We start from the raw sequence: 4731 nt of genomic DNA, 5'->3' as shown, positions 1-4731 counted from the left end.
TACACTATGACTTCCCAACGCAATGAACAAAATGCATTACATTGTCTCTACGCATGTTCCCATAGTCCGTATCAAATCTTTTTGACTTCAGGCTTAGGAGTAATATTATATAGGACAGATCTTAATCGGAATACTGCTGATATTTGAAATAAGAATTCTACGACATTTTTTTGCGATTCTTAAAAGCAGACGACAAAGGGGGGAGTACCCTGCATGTCCCCACTGTCCAGCGAAGTTGTGTATCTCTTCTTACCCAGTGACCGAAGCAAAACTCTCGATAATCATAATAGCAACAAAAAATGGTTTTTATTTCTATTGTCTGTTTCTGGCCTGGTTTTAAAGACACCACAGGGCCGTGTTATTGAAACATTGCTTTTTACCAGATGGATTTAGACAATGATAATAGGATTTTCTTTTAGTTCACTATCATATGTTTTTTTTATATCTATTCCTGGATAGTGTTTTTCTCACATGGTTAAGGAAAGTTGTTTATATTTGGTAATTGTTGCATACTAATATTGGTTTCTTCAAATAGTACTAATAAAACACATAAAAAAATACACAATAATTTTAATAATATTATATTTTGTAATCATTTAATTAAAATAATGATCAATTTCGACAGTTTTTTACTGTCTAACTGTTGATATTTGAAATATGACAATTCCTCAGCATTTGATTTGAGGTTATTTGAAGCAGACGACACGGAGGTGAGTACCCTGCATGTCCTCACTGTCCAGCGAAGTATGCGTATCTCTTCCTAAACTATGACTAACACAAATCATTCAAGAATCATAATAACTGTAGAAAAAATGAATTTTATATGATATTTTGTTTTTATAGTCCCGGATTTGAGAATACAACATGACACGGTTACCTAAACATTGGTTTTTACAAGGTTAATTTCTTCATTCATAACTTTGCTTTTGATTGATAATAAAAATAAAACAACGAACTTCCGCTTTAATTATTTCAGTAATTAAATGATAAATGGAAGAATTTTTTTTTCATGGCTAAGGAGAGATATACATATTTCGTAATTGTTGTATGCTAATCTTAATTTGCGTTTTGATAACATTTTGAGATACGTTAATTATAATTGTGTAAAAAGATACAATAACATGTAAATACTCAAGTTACTCTGTATCATTATGTAGTTGATCTTTTCACTTAATAGTATTTATGTCCTCTTTGGCACTCTAGGTATGGAGAACTGTAATCACAATCTCAGTAGGTATAGTGTGACCTCTGTAATTGTGACGTAGCGATAGCAATTAATGTGTGAAATAACAAAAATATACTCATTTTAAATGATGAAATCCCGGATAAAAGAGCTTGAAAATCACGTTTGAAGATTATTGGACGAAGGATTAATGATATTTGATATTAAAAAAGGGAATCAGAAATGGGATTCGAACACACGCCCACATACATGTTCGTGGACCTGAGAACATGTCTCACATCTTTATAGTGAGAAGGTAGCACAGCAACGGGACTGGGTTATTAAACCGATCAGCCATCCCGACAGTTTTACATCTTTATAGTGAGAAGGTGGCACAGCAATGAGACTGGGTTATTAAACCGATCAGCCATCCCGACAGTTTTACATCTTTATAGTGAGAAGGGGGCACAGCAATGGGACTGGGGTATTAGACCGATCAGCCATCCCCGACAGTTTTACATCTTTATAGTGAGAAGGTGGCACAGCAATGAGACTGGGGTATTAGACCGATAAGCCATCCCGAAAGTTTTACATCTTTATAGTGAGAAGGTGGCACAGCAATGAGACTGGAGTATTAGACCGATCAGCCATCCCAACAGTTTTACATCTTTATAGTGAGAAGGTGGCACAGCAATGAGACTGGGGTATTAGATCGATCAGCCATCCCGACAGTTTACATCTTTATAGTGAGAAGGTGGCACGGCAATGAGACTGGGGTATTAAACCGATCAGCCATCCCCGACAGTTTCATATGTTGGCAACCAACAAGAGTGGTCTGGTGGCGCAGTGGTTAACGTACTCGCCTATCAAGAAGGTGGCCGGGGTTCGATTCCCCGATCGGACTTGAAATGGTATGAAGTCAACTGCCCGAGCACGTTGGTATTCTCTGGGTACTCCCGTTTCCTCCCATTTGAAGATCCCCGCACGCTAACATTCGGGCTAACAAGAGTAATTAATATACGTTGTAATAAGTAGGGCTTTTGTTAGCCAACAATTTCTAGTTTATTTCATAATTGTTGTAAAAGAAATGTAGTTTATATTTCATGTAGGCATGCAGAAGTCACGTGTATATGACGTCTGCTACACTAGTGCTCGTCTTCATTACATGTTAATGTGCTCAATAGTATTAATTACGACTCAAGCAATGTAGCCTTATTTGGAATGCTGCGATGATTTAACTTGCTGGTGTTTTGCTGTTCCCAATGAACGTCTTTGCATTTGAAAGTGATGCTGCCTCGTGTTTAAAGTAACTGTTTCGGGTTTTTGTGATGTTTCGTTTTGCTCGAAATCATTTGTTTCGTTACCACGGGAGGACATTGTTTTCGAAAGGCTGTTTATATTTTGTGTCTGTTCATTGCTTTCGGATGATATACCGTCCTAAGTAATGACTTCGTGATGTGTTGTGTATTTGGAAGCTATCGTTTTCAGAGTTCAAACCCGAATAACGCAACAAAAAACCAAAACAAATCTTTCAATGGAATATTGATTGATTGATTGATTGAATGAATGAATGAATGAAAGAATGAAAGAATGAATGAATGAATGACTGAATGGATGGATGGATGGATGGATGGATGATTGAATGAATGAATGAATGAATAGAAATGGAAATGACAGCAAAAACTACTGCCGTGTATAGGAATTTAAATTGATAACCTCTCGACAGACAATTATACAAAAAATATTTTTTGTAAGTATTGGAATTAATAATTTTCTGAAATTACCTCATTTTGAATATATGAGTATGGTAATTATAAGGTTTTTTTAGCATGAGTGGAATGAGAAATTATACTTATATGTGTTTTATTGATCCCCCTTGATACGGTGGATAATTGTTAAATTTTAAGATGTAAAAAATATATATATAAAAAGTATTAGTGTCAGAAGTGGGATTCGAACCCACGCCCACATACGTGGACCAGAACACTCGTCTCACATTTTACAGTGAGAAGGTTTATACACCTTGAGTCTGGCGCCTTAGACCGCTCGGCCATCCTGACATGTATATCACTGGTTGTAGCCACCAACCAGACATGTGGAAAGCGGAGGGCACGTGTACATCACATGTACACAGATACACGTGTTCATGCGCCAACGAGTATTGTTTACGACTCTTACGAGTATCATATCAAGTCATGGTGACTAGATAACTTTGCCTAGCATGACCAAGGAAGAAGAACTAAGAACCCCCCGGCGCTGACCGAACAAATCAAACTGTTCATGTATTTTCTCATAGGTTCAACGAAGTTACAAACGGACTTTTGTTCAAACAAAATATCATTTAATTTTCTCGCAATATATAGTGCTTTTAGACTTCATGGTGATTTGTTCCATGAAAAGACATGGTTTTGGACATGAGAATGGTTTGTTCCCCTGCAAAGACACTGACGTTACAATGTTCCGTTCCAAGGTAGGACACCGCTTGCAGACGCTGTGACCGTTTTGTTTCTTCCGTTGGACGCTGTGCTCCTCCCCTACACTAATTTCCCAGCCAGTAATTGCTTTCGAGCGATATATGTCCTGTCTAACAAGTGAAAAATACTTCATGACTTCGTGATATTTTGAGTTATTACAAAGACAATGCGTTTGAACATTGGCGTTTCATACACTATGACTTCCCAACGCAATGAACAAAATGCATTACATTGTCTCTATGCGTGTTCCCATAGTCCGTATCCAATCTTTTTGACTTCAGGCTTTGGAGTAATATTATATAGGACAGATCTTAATCGCGGAATACTGCTGATATTTGAAGTAAGAACATTCTACGACATTTGTTTTGAGATTATTTGAAGCAGACGACACAGGGGTGAGTACCCTGCATGTCCCCACTGTCCAGCGAAGTATGTGTATCTCTTCTTAACAGTGACCGAAGCAAAACTCTCGAGAATCATAATAGCAACAAAAAATGGTTTTTATTTCTATCGTCTGTTTCTGGCCTGGTTTTAAAGACACCACAGGGCCGTGTTTTTGAAACATTGGTTTCTACCAGATGGATTTTGATAATGATAATATGATTTGCTTTTAGTTCACTATCATATTTTTTTTTATCTATTCCCGGATATTTTTTTTCTCACGTGGTTAAGGAAAGTTGTTCATATTTCGTAATTGTTGTATACTAATATTGGTTTCTTTTAATTTTGGAGTACTCATAAAAATAAATAAAAAAATACACAATAATCATAATAATATTGTATTTTGTAATCATTTAGTTAAAATAATGATCAATTTCGACAGTTTTTTTTACTGTCTAGCTGTTGATATTTGAAATATGACAATTCCTCAGCATTTGATTTGAGGTTATTTGAAGCAGACGACACGGAGGTGAGTACCCTGCATGTCCCCACTGTCCAGAGAAGTATGCGTATCTCTTCCTAAACTATGACTTAGACAAATCATTCAAGAATCATAACGACTGTAGAAAAAATGAATTTTATTTTATATTTTGTTTTTATAGTCCCGAATTTGAGAATACAACATGACACGGTTACCTAAACATTGTTTTTTTA

General features: G+C 36.2%; 1 non-coding gene across 1 annotated transcript; it reads right to left on the bottom strand.

Moving 5' to 3' along the window:
* Positions 1–3100: 3100 nt before the first annotated feature.
* Trnal-caa lies at positions 3101–3222 on the bottom strand. The gene is made up of 2 exons: positions 3185–3222; positions 3101–3146 (listed from the first exon to the last, which is right to left on the bottom strand). It is a non-coding gene; the product is annotated as a tRNA-Leu (tRNA).
* Positions 3223–4731: the final 1509 nt, after the last annotated feature.

Source organism: Mizuhopecten yessoensis, unplaced genomic scaffold (assembly GCF_002113885.1).
Source record: "Mizuhopecten yessoensis strain PY_sf001 unplaced genomic scaffold, ASM211388v2 scaffold714909, whole genome shotgun sequence".
NCBI lineage: Eukaryota > Metazoa > Mollusca > Bivalvia > Pectinida > Pectinidae > Mizuhopecten > Mizuhopecten yessoensis.
Note: the sequence above shows the minus strand (reverse complement) of the source record. Positions and strands in the feature narration are given on the sequence as shown.